At 39.9% G+C, this 12,882-nt stretch overlaps 1 protein-coding gene and 1 non-coding gene across 2 annotated transcripts in view; one reads left to right on the forward strand and one right to left on the reverse strand.

Annotated features, from left to right (window-relative positions):
- Positions 1-12,882, forward strand: part of EPHA6 (EPH receptor A6) — a 975,318-nt gene that overhangs the window by 572,123 nt on the left and 390,313 nt on the right. The gene's annotated exons all lie outside the window — the stretch shown is intronic.
- On the reverse strand, positions 8,943-9,049 carry LOC138431456 (U6 spliceosomal RNA). Its single transcript, XR_011253700.1, has one exon. It is a non-coding gene; the product is annotated as a U6 spliceosomal RNA (small nuclear RNA).

Here is a 12,882-nt window from a genome sequence, read left to right on the forward strand (position 1 = left end):
GTCCCCAGAGAAGAAGTATTTGTGCCTTTGTTGTGAGACTTATATCTGTTTTCTGCCAAAGCTCTCTGACATATACTAGACACATCCAGAAACATTACAAAAAAGGGCATTACTCTTATTTGGTTAACATAAACTTGCAGAATTAAAACAAAAGGCCAAGTTCATATTATTGAAATTGTTCATTGAAAATGCATGCCCTGAAAATTAGATTCTACCATATTGGCTAGAATGAAGTACCAGTGGGTGGCATGAGATTTTTAAATGTTCCCTGGCATGCAATTAACAGGACCTAGAAAATTCCAATAAAGTATATATGTTTGAATAAATGTTTCAATTTCCTGGACTTACTTCTATATCAGCAGTCCCCAAAGTATTTCTACAGAGGATTACTACTGTGACATACTTTTAAAAAAGTGTTTCCTTGGTCAGTTGAGTTGAGGAAATGTGCATGCTATATGATATCCTTTGCTACTTACAAAGCAGAATAACACATTCAAAGCTTTGATAATACCTTCAATAAGAAAACTTATTTGGCTTTTTTTCCCATCTAGTGTTCCCAAAATAGTACTTAACTACACAAATCTTTTCCTGTGCAATATTTATTGAAATCCTAAACATGTAATTTTCTGGAAGATTACTCCCAATGTAGCATTTACCAAAGATATTCAAATTTAATAAATATCTCTTGGGAACTACTTGCCACAAGTCTTTCATATATGAAGAAACATTTTGTTATCTGCATGACTTTTTAGCATGTGGCATATGAAAGGTTTTCCTGGATTTGTGGTGTTGACTATTGCAAAATCTTATAAGATTTATTAATGAAATGGCTCTTTTATAATAATAACAGTGTTTGTTCAATGTTCTATTGCTCATGATAGTAGCAATAGCCAGTAATCTTGAATGTTTGCAGTGTATCAGAAGTTATTTTAAATGCTTTAAATGAAACTATATACTTAATCCTCATAATAACCCTCAATGGTGGATGTTATTATTTCTTCTTTTTAGAAGAAAAAAAAGGAAAACGGAGAAGTTAAATAAATTTCTCACATTCGCATGACCAGTGAGTAACAGAGCTGGGATTCAAAACCAAGGAGCCTGACTCCAAAGTCCACGTGCATAATCCCAGCACTACATTGCCACTTATCAGGAGAGCCCCTGCTGGGACTCTCCTGATCCTCCCTCCCTCGTCACTCATTTGTGGCTTTAGGTTCCTAGTGGCTTCTAGAGTATCTCAGTGAAAAGGAAACCCAGTCTTGTTCCAGAAACTTAAGACATTTGACAGTCTTTCTGAGGTTTTTATGCCAGAAATATGTCAGTAGTCAATACAAACTCTTGAGCTAGTTAAAGATTTTAAAATTTAAAAAATAAAATAAATAAATAAAGTTTCCAAAGGTTAGGCTAATATTATTTCCACAGTAGTTTTCTAGACATTCTGATATTTTATGAACATAGTGCCAGTAAAAGTTCTCCATTTTACATAATATGAAATAAGAAAAATATAATATTATCACCTCTTTTTTGATATTTACAGTAACTTTGTTTAATCTAGCATTTCCCAAAGATATAATTAGAATTTGAAGATATTATAACTCCTCCAGGAACACCTCTCAGCATCTTAAAGACTACAGTTAACAACATTCTTAGTTTGGTAAATAGTGATTTATGACCAATGAGGTGCTGGTATTTAAAAAGTGGGTCTCCAGGGCAAAAATGAAAGGAAGTTTGATTTGCAGAAGTGAAAAGATAGGCACAATAGGTTCTGAAAAGCTGACAAGGTCTGACTTTAGTACACCATTTGTTTCTTAATCTTGTCAAAATCTAGAATTTCCTCTTACATTAACATAAAAATTGGCATCTATTTACTGGGAGGCCATTATTTAAAAGGTCAAGACAGGTTTTTTAAGGGTTATAGTCAAGTGTCTTATCTGATTACTTTATGTGGACAGTTTACAAACTGCTTGAAAAGTCACATTTGGATTAGTTCAGTTCAGTCACTCAGTCATGTCCGACTCTTTATGAACCCATGAATTGCAGCACGCCAGGCCTCCCTGGCAATCACCAACTCCTGGAGTTGACTCAAACTCTTGTCCATCGAGTTGGTGATGCCATCCAGCCATCTCATCCTCTGTCATTCCCTTTTCCTCCTGCCCTCAATCCCTCCCAGGATCAGAGTCTTTTCCAATGAGTCAACTCTTCGCATGAGGTGGCCCAAGTTTTGGAGTTTCAGCTTTAGCATCATTCCTTCCAATGAACATCCAGGACTTATCTCCTTTATGATGGACTGATTGGATCTCCTTGCAGTCTAAGGGACTCTCAAGAGTCTTCTACAACACCACAGTTCAAAAGCATCAATTCTTCAGTGCTAAGCTTTCTTCACAGTCCAACTCTCACATCCATACATGAGCACTGGAAAAATCAGATGGTCAACACTGAAATCAGATTGATTATATTTTTTGCAGCCAAAGATGGAGAAGCTCTATACAGTCAGCAAAAACAAGACCAGGAGCTGACTGTGGCTCAGATCATGAACTCCTTATTGCCAAATGCAGACTTAAATTGAAGAAAGTAGGGAAAACCACTAGACCATTCAGGTATGACCTAAATCAAATCCCTTATGATTATACAGTGGAAGTGAGAAATAGATTTAAGGGACTAGATCTGATAGAGTGCCTGATGAACTATGAACAGAGGTACGGGAGACAGGGATCAAGACCATCCCCATGGAAAAGAAATTCAAAAAACCAAATGGCTGTCTGGGGAGGCCTTATAAATAGCTGTGAAGAGAAGTGAAAAGCAAAGGAGAAAAGGAAAGATATAAGCATCTGAATGCAGAGTTCCAAAGAATAGCAAAGAGAGACTGTCCTCAGTGATCAATGCAAAGAAATAGAGGAAAAGAACAGAATGGGAAAGACTAGAGATCTCTTCAAAAAAATTAGAGATACCAAGGGAATATTTCATGCAAAGATGGCCTTGATAAAGGACAGAAATGGTATGGACCTAACTGAAGCAGAAGATATTAAGAAGAGGTGGCAAGAATACACAGAAGAACTGTACAAAAAAGAACTTCATGACCCAGATAATCATGATGGGGTGGTCACTTACCTAGAGCCAGAAATCCTGGAATGTGAAGTCAAGTGGGCATTAGGAAGCATCACTAAGAACAAAGCTAGTGGAGGTTATGGAATTCCAGGTGAGCTATTTCAAATCCTGAAAGATGATGCTGTGAAAGTGATGCACTCAATATGCCAGCAAATCTGGAAGACTCAGCAGTGGCCACAGGACGGGAAAAGGTCAATTTTCATTCCAGTCCCAAAGAAAGGCAATGCCAAGGAATGCTCAAGCTACCAAACAATTGCACTCATTTCACACGCTAGTAAAGTAATGCTCAAAATTCTCCAAGCCAGCAATACGTGAACCATGAAGTTCCTGATGTTCAAGCTGGTTTTAGAAAAAGCAGAGGAACGAGAGATCAAATTGCCAACATCTGCTGGATCATGGAAAAAGCAAGAGAGTTCCAGAAAAACATCTATTTCTGCTTTAGTGACTATGCCAAAGCCTTTGACTGTGTGGATCACAATAAACTGTGGAAAATTCTTCAAGAGATGGGAATACCAGACCACCTGACCTGCCTCTTGAGAAACCTGTATGCAGGTCAGGAAGCAACAGTTAGAACTGGACATGGAATAACAGACTGGTTCCAAACAGGAAAAGGAGTACGTCAAGGCTGTCTATTGTCACCCTGCTTATTTAACTTCTGTGCAGAGTACATCATGAGAAACGCTGGACTGGAAGAAACACAAGCTGGAATCAAAATTGCCGGGAGAAATATCGACAACCTCAGATATGCAGATGACACCACCCTTATGGCAGAAAGTGAAGAGGAACTAGAAAGCCTCTTGATGAAAGTGAAAGAGGAGAGTGAAAAAGTTGGCGTAAGGCCCAACATTCAGAGAACGAAGATCATGGCATGCGGTCCCATCACTTCATGGGAAATAGATGGGGAAACAGTGGAAACAGTGTCAGACTTTATTTTGGGGGGCTCCAAAATCACTGCAGATGGTGATTGCAGCCATGAAATTAAAAGATGCTTACTCCTTGGAAGAAAAGTTATGACCAACCTAGATAGCATATTCAAAAGCAGAGGCATTACTTTGCCAACATTTGGACTAAGTCATTATCAATATGGTTTTAATATTGTAGTGTTTCTTCCAGAATTCCAACATTAGATGCATATCAAGATAGCCTTTATCCTAATAATTCTATCTCTGGGTACTTAAATATACTCCCATCACTAAAAGGCATATGCAAGAGTCTATAAAAAGGACAGTAAGTACACACCTAAGTGGGAACAAAATCTCCAAAGGGAATACCATAAGGAAAGGAAAGAGAAAAGCCATTTAGAACAGGTTCATTTCAAAGGTTCACTATCTAGAGATTTTTACTCCCTATATTTCTGTGCCCTAATGAAGTTCCCTCTAATTCCTTATAAATACCACCTTATCACAAAATGGCACATTGATATGTATAAGGAGTTCAAAAATGCTCTCATAAAAACATCTAAGACAACAATACCACCCACAATTATACTACTATTAATAGCATTGAGCCCATGCTCATTGCATTGACGCTGTCAGGGAAGAAAAAGAAAATTGTCTACCTTCTTTTTATATTGTTCTGGGACTTATGAATTAAATTGACAAAAGAGAGATTATCAACAGAAAAGATGGATTTTTATTCATGTATATACATAGTTCATAGAAAAATATGACTCAAGGGGACATTTAGAACTGGGGACTTATATCTTGTCAGGGGAAGGGGAGGGGAATAAAGAGCACTTATGGGAAAACAGATGACATTTAGAAAAGATAAATGGACCCTTACAAAAATAGATGGCAGATATATAGTTTTGTGACAGTGTCTGTTTAGATGATTTCTTAGGGTGCTAACTTCTCCTTTCTCGTGATAGGCATGAGTCCTCCCTGGTAGGAGGACTCCTGTGGGACGGGATTTATGACAGTTGAATTCTTCCAGGAGGCTTTGATTTTAAACAGATAAGTAGAGTTTAGAAGTTTAAAAAAAGAAACATCATAGTGTATATTCTCAAATGGACAAGACGTATAAAGTGTAGAGGGCAGTGTTGGGCTAATTCACTTCAGTTGTGTCTGACTCTTTACGACACTATGGACCATAGACTGCCAGGCTCCTCTGTCTAAGGAATTCTCCAGGCAAGAATACTGGAGTGGGTTGCCATTTCCTCCTCCATAGGATCTTCCCAACTCAGGAACTGAACCTGCGTCTCTGGCATCTCCTGACTGGCAGGCGGGTTCTTTACCACTAGCGCCACGTAGCAGAACAGTTCAAAATGTGGGAAGATATAATTGAGATTAGGAAACTGATCTAAGCCAATTATACTCAGGTTTTTCTGAAGTATAGCTGCATGCAAGGAAACATTTCTGTGGGATCTGGAAAATAAATCTCCAGCAAGCAGAGGTCATTTCTCAGTGGATTTATGACTCATTTCTCACTGGCTTTATGATATAGGGTAATTTTTAGCCTGCTAGACCACTTCTCTTTGAAAACAGATTTGGCTTGCTTGAGAACCAGGAAAATTAGGCAACTAACAGCTACAAAGATGTGCCAAAGATGGCCACAATAAAATACAGAATGGTATGGACCTAACAGAAGTAGAAGATTAAGAGGTGGCAAGAATACACAAAAGAACTATACAAAAAAGATCTGCATGACCTAGATAATCACAATGGTGTGATCACTCACCTAGAGCCAGACATCCTAGAATGTGAAGTCAAGTGGACCTTAGAAAGCATCACTACGAACAAAGCAAGTGGAGGTGATGGAATTCCAGTTGAGCTATTTCAAATCCTGAAAGATGATGCTGTGAAAGTGATGCACTCAATATGCCAGCAAATTTGGAAAACTCAGCAGTGGCCAAAGGACAAGGAAGGGTCAATTTTCATTCCAATCCCAAAGAAAGGCAAAGCCAAAGAATGCTCAAACTACCACACAATTGCACTCATCCCACACGTTAACAAAGTAATGCTCAAAATTTTCCAAGCCAGGCTTCAACGGTACATGAACTATGAACTTCCAGATATTCAAGCTGGATTTATAAAAGTCAGAGGAACCAGATGTCAAATTGCCAACATCCGCTGAATCATTGAAAAAGCAAGAGAGTTCCAGAAAAATATCTACTTCTGCTTTATTGACTATGCCAAAGCCTTTGACTGTGTGGATCACAATAAACTGTGGAAAATTCTTCAAGAGATGGGAATACCAGACCACCTGACCTGCCTTTTGAGAAACCTATATGCAGGTCAGGAAGCAACACTTAGAACTGGACATGGAACAATAGACTGGTTCCAAATTGGGAAAGGAGTATGTCAAGGCTTTATTTTGTTACCCTGCTTATTTAACTTATATGCAGAGTACATCATGTGAAATGCCAGGCTGAATGAAACACAAGCTGGAATCAAGATTGCCAGGAGAAATATCAATAACTTCAGATATGCAGATAGCACCACACTTATGGCAGAAAGTAAATAAGAACTAAAGAGCCTTTTGATAAAAGTGAAAGAGGAGAGTGAAAAAGTGGCTTAGAACTCAATATTCAGAAAACTAACGTCATGGCATATGGTCCCATCACTTCATGGCAAATAGATGGGGAAACAATGGAAATAGTGTCAGACTTTATTTTGGGGGTCTCCAGAATCACTAGAGATGTTGATTACAGCCATGAAATTAAAAGACACTTACTCCTTGCAAGGAAAGTTATGACCAACCTAGACAGCATATTCAAAAGCAGAGACATTACTTTGCCAACAAAGGTCCATCTAGTCAAGGCTATGGTTTTTCCAGTGGTCATGTATGGATGTGAAAGTTGGACTGTGAAGAAAGCTGAGCACCGAAGAATTGATGCTTTTGAACTGTGGTGTTGGAGAAGACTCTTGAGAGTCCCTTGGCCTGCAAGGAGATCCAACCAGTCCATTCTAAAGGAGATCAGTCCTGGGTGTTCTTTGGAAGGAATGATACTAAGGCTGAAAGTCCAGTACTTTGGCCACCTCATGCAAAGAGTTGACTCACTGGAAGACTCTGATGCTGGGAGGGATTGAGGACAGGAGGAAAAGGGGACAACAGAGGATGAGATGGCTGGATGGCATCACCGACTTGATGGACGTCAGTTAGAGTGAACTACGGGAGATGGTGATGGACAGGGAGGCCTGGCGTGCTGCGATTCATGGGGTAGCAAAGAATCAGACACGACTGAGCGATTGAACTGAACTGACTGAAAATCACTACATACGGTGTCTGCAGCCATGAAATTTTAAGACGCTTGCTCCTTGGAAGAAAAGGTATGACTAACCTAGACAGCATATTAAAAAGCAGAAACATTACTTTGCCAACAAAGGTCCATCTAGTCAAAGCCTTGGTCTTTTCAGTAGTTGTGTATGGATGTGAGAGTTGGACTTAAAGAAAATTGACCACCGAAGAACTGATGCTTTTGAACTGTGATGTTGGAGAATACTCTTGAGAATCGCTTAGACAGCAAGAAGATCCAACCGGTCCATCCTAAAGGAAATCAGTACTGAATATTCATTGGAAGGACTGAGGCTGAAGCTGAAAGTCCAGTACTTTGACCACCTGATGTGAGAAACTGACTCAATTTGAAAAGACCCTGATTCTGGGAAAGATTGAAGGTGGGAGAAGAAGGGGACAACAAAGGATGTGATCTCTGGATGGTATCACTGACTCAATGGACATGAATTTGAGTATGCTCCAGGTGTTGGTAATGGACAGGGAAGCCTGGCGTGCTGCAGTGCCTGGGATCGCAAAGAGTCAGACACATCTGATCGACTGAACTGAACTGAACTGAACAGCTACAAATACAAATCAAAATCATATGTATCAAATTAATAGATATGTGAAAGTGAAGTCGTGTCCAACTCTTTGTGACCCCATGGACTGTAGCCTACCAGGCTTCTCCGTCCATGGGATTCTCCAGGCAAGAATACTGGAGTGGGTTACCATTTCCCTCTCCAGGGGATCTCCCTGACCCAGGGATTGAACCTGGGTCTCCTGCATTGGAGGCAGACGCTTTAACCTCTAAGAGATAGGGAGGGGAATTATGGGTCACTCCTGCCATGAGGGGAACTTGCCTTTTCTCTGTGCAGGGAGGCAGGTCACTGAGCAGACAAGACAGGTAGGGTGACTCTTAAACCCTCCAGAGACTGGCCTAATTAGTAAAGCGTTTAGCACAGCCAATGTGGAGACTGGAAGTAGGGTTGGGACGGGAGGCAGGAGGGCCAGGGGGCGGCTGAGTGGGAGGGCTCACTCACAGCAGTCCTGGTAGACCTTGACCACCTGGGTGAACTCCTCCAGCTCTTTGACACAGTTCAAAAAATTCCCATTATTGAAATTTGTCTTTTTTTAAATCATTTTTTAATTGGAGTATAACTGCTTTACAATATTGTATTTTCTGCTGTATAACAGTGTGAACAAGCTTTAATTATACATCTATTCCCTCCTTCTCAAGCTTGCCACACAATCCTTCCCCCACTCAGCCCCTCTAGGTCATCATGGAGCACTGAGCTGAGCCCCCTGTGTAGACAGCAGGCTCCCACGAGCTGTATGTGTTACACATGATAGTGTGTATATGTCAGTGCTACTCTCTCAGTTCATCCCACCCATTCTTTCCTTCCTGTGCCCACAAGTCTGTTCTCTACATCTGTGTCTTTATTCCTGCCATGCAGATAGGTTCATCAGTAGCATTTTCTCAATTCCATATATACAAATTAATATGCAATATTTGCTTTTTATCATTCTGACTGACTTTTCTGTATGACTGTCTTAAGTTCAACTATGTCATTACATATGACCCATTTTTCTCCTTTTTAGGAATATTCCAAAAATATGAGTAACATTCCAAAAATATGGAATGCTTCATGAGTTTGCCTGTTATCCCTGCACAGGGACCATGCTAATCTTCTCTGTATCCTTCCAGTTTAAGTATGTGTGCTGCTGGAGCAAGCACAAAATTGATCTCTTATATCAAAGTCAGAAAACCATGAAAATAATTATAGTAAATGACATAATTCTAAAACTATTAAGGACAGAGGTACATATATTCAAGGTAACACTCAAAACACTTACATATTTTATAGCTTAGGCATTATCCAGATTGAAGAGTGCTGGCTGTAAACCATTGTGATGGCCATGATATTGTGTACCAACTGAAATACCATCATTACAGTGCCAAGTATATTTCCTGGTTTTCCTGTCACTTTACTTAAAATAACCTAATACAACTTGAATATTCAGAAATTATGTGTTGCTAAATTCCAATTTTAGTTTTTAAAATTAATATTACATTTTATGCATTTTCATGTATATTACATGATAATGTTAGTATTAAGAAAACAAATACTACTTGGTTGTATGAACTCACCATGCAAATATGTAGACTAAATTTTTTTTATCTACATATTGTTTCCCCTAGAAATAGAATTTAGGGGAAAAAACACAATTATTTAACACATCATGTTGCATTTTAAAGAAATATGAGTGTGGCTAAGGTTTACATTATTGATAATGAATTATACTACTTAGATCATTTTTAGCTTTAACAGTCTTTGCAATCCTATTAACTTCTTTAATAAATTTGGAGCAATGCCATTTGGCTTGTTAACAAAGTAGTCACAAATATCAGTGGGAAAAATTGTAGCATATGCACTAAATACTTTTGAAGCTACTATGAGAACATGAAGTAGAAATTATGAGCTAGCAGCCAATAGGAGAAAACACAGGCTTTTTTCTACATGCAGTCATGATTTGTAAACAACAATTACTAACTAGAGAAAATGAGAGCAAAGCACAGAGCTCAACCAGGTGTTATTTTATGTAAGTGATTTACTCTGCTATTTGATCAATGATAAGAACAAAATCACCCATATCCTCAGGAAGCCATGAATGTTTCAAGGCAGCTGTGATAGCACCTGGATACTTGTCCTACGCAAAGACTATCTCCATCAAGGAAGAATCAAGATTTATTCCTCTCGGCTTGAACCAGAAACAAGGCCAATAAATCTGTTGTTGCATTGCATTATTTCTTTAATGAGAGAACAAAGGCAGGTTTACAGTCCTATTTATGGTGAATTGGCAGGAATACACTTGCATCCTCTTGAATCTGTGTGACAGAATCATCCAGCATTCCCCCAAGTGGGCAGCAGCATGAGTGCTTTCTTCTGCCTTTCTATACTTTCTATAAAAGCACGCACACACATCTTAAACGCACACATACACGCTCACACTCATGCACACTCATATGTATACACACACATTCACATACTCTCACGCACTCATACACACGTGCACACACACATACAGATTTACGTGTACACACGCCATGCATACTGTTGGTAAGGAAGAAATTTTCTTCCCCCTTCTATGTTCTTCTGGCTGATCTAAAAATAAAATTGACCTGAGACAGACTGACAAGAAAAATCAAACAAAAGTTTGATAAAATGTATTAATGAGCAATAAAGAATTTGCCTGCAGTGCAGGAGACCCAGGTTCAATCCCTGGATCAGGACGATCCCATGGACTAGGAAATACTCCAATATTCTTGCCTGAGAATCCCATAGACAGAGGAAAAACCCAGGAAATCTGAGTAACTCACCAAAAAAATGATTGAAACCTTCACCTTAAACACCATTGTCAGCCAAATATTCATACACAAGAGTATGCTGGAGTAGTGATTTGGGATTCCAAAAAGAAAAAAGGAAATTCATAGGAAAGCATTTGTTTGTTGTGCCATACAGAGACAGTGGGGCACAGAGAGGATCTTGACAAGCCTGATAAGTTTGTCCCACCACATCTAGTCCATATTCTTTTCAGGTATCACTGGTGATATCTGTATTCAAGGAACAGAACCTTTACATAAATTCTTTAGACAGCTAAGAGGGACATGAAAAGAAAGGCTTCCTGAGTCTTCTGTTTCTTAAAAATAATCAGCCTCTTCCACTAAGCATGAAGTCCTCCAGATCCATGCATGTTGCTGGCTCAGTAATAATTCACTGTTTATATATCACATCTCCTTTATCCATTCATCTGGTGATGGACATTGGGTGATTTCCATAACTTGCGTTGTTTTCTTTATTGTAAATAATGCTGCTATAATTTTTTGGGCTCCAAAATCACTGCAGATGGTGACTGCAGCCATGAAATTAAAAGATGCTCACTCCTTGGAAGAAAAGTCATGACCAACCTAGATAATACATTCAAAGGCAGAGACATTACTTTGCCGACTAAGGTCTGTCTAGTCAAGGCTATGGTTTTTCCTGTGGTCATGTATGGATGTGAGAGTTGGACTGTGAAGAAGGCTGAGCACTGAAGAATTGATGTGTTTGAACTGTGGTGTTGGAGAAGACTCTTGAGGGTCCCTTGGACTGCAAGGAGATCCAACCAGTCCATTCTGAAGGAGATCAACCCTGGGATTTCTTTGGAAGTAATGATGCTAAAGCTGAAGCTCCAGTACTTTGGCCACCTCATGTGAAGAGTTGACTCATTGGCAAAGACTCTGATGCTGGGAGAGATTGGGGGCAGGAGGAGAAGGGGACGACCGAGGATGAGATGGCTGGATGGCATCACTGACTCGATGGATGTGAGTCTGAGTGAACTCTGGGAGTTGGTGATGGACTGGAAGGCCTGGCGTGCTGCAATTCATGGGGTCGCAAAGAGTCAGACACGACTGAGCGACTGAACTGAACTGAACTGAAAGATTGTATGTATGTATTGTCAACTTAGTGTTTTCCTGTCTTGTTTTGTTTTTTCAGATATATACCCATGAGTAGAATTTCTGGATCATATGGTAAGCTTCCTAGGTGGTGCTAGTGGTAAAGAACCTGCCTGCCAATGCAGGAGATATAAGAGACATGGGTTCAATCCCTGGATCAGGAAGATCCCCTGCAGAAGGGCATGGCAACCCATTCCAATAGTCTTGCCTGGAGAATCCCATGGAAGGAGGAGCCTGATGGACTACAGTCCATAGGGTCGTAGAGTTGGGCACAGTGGAAGCAAGTTAGCATACACACATGAACTCATGACAGTTCTGTCTTCAATTTTTTGAGAAACCTCCACACTGTTTTTCATAGTGGCCACACCAATTTACATTCCCCCAGTGTACAGGAATTTGCTTTTCTACACATCCTCGCCATTATTTATTTGTATTTTCTAGGATGTTATCCATTCTGACATGTATGAGGTGGTGTTTCATTGTGGTTTTGATTTACATTTCTCTAATAATTAGTGATGTTGAGCATCTTTTCATGTGCCTTTTACCCATTTATATGTCTTCTTTCTGAGAAGGGAATGGCTACCCACTCCAGTTCTTGCCTGGAGAATTCCATGGACAGAGGAGCCTGACAGACTATAGTCCATGGGGTCACAAAGAGTCGGATATGTCTTCTCTGGAAAAATATCTATTCAGGTTTTCTGTGTTCAATCATTCGGTCTTGTCTGACTCTGCAACCCCATGGACTATAGCCTACCAGGCCCATCTGTCCATGGGATTTTCCCTGGCAAGAATACTGGAGTGGATTGCCATTTCCTCCTCCAGGGATCGAAGATGCATCTCCTGCATTGCAGGCCATTTCTTTAATGGTGAGCCACTGGGGAAGCCTATTCAGGTCTATGTGTGTGTGTTAAGTAGCTTCAGTTGTGTCCAACTCTTGGCAACTGTATGGAGTAGGCTCTCTGTCCATGGGATCCTCCAGACAAGAATACCGAGTGGGTTGCCATGCCCTCATCCAAGGGATCTTCCTGACCCAGGGGGATTGCATTTCTTATGTCTCCTGCTTTGGGTTCTTT

This window comes from Ovis canadensis, chromosome 1 (genome assembly GCF_042477335.2).
Source record: "Ovis canadensis isolate MfBH-ARS-UI-01 breed Bighorn chromosome 1, ARS-UI_OviCan_v2, whole genome shotgun sequence".
Classification (NCBI taxonomy): Eukaryota; Metazoa; Chordata; class Mammalia; order Artiodactyla; family Bovidae; genus Ovis; species Ovis canadensis.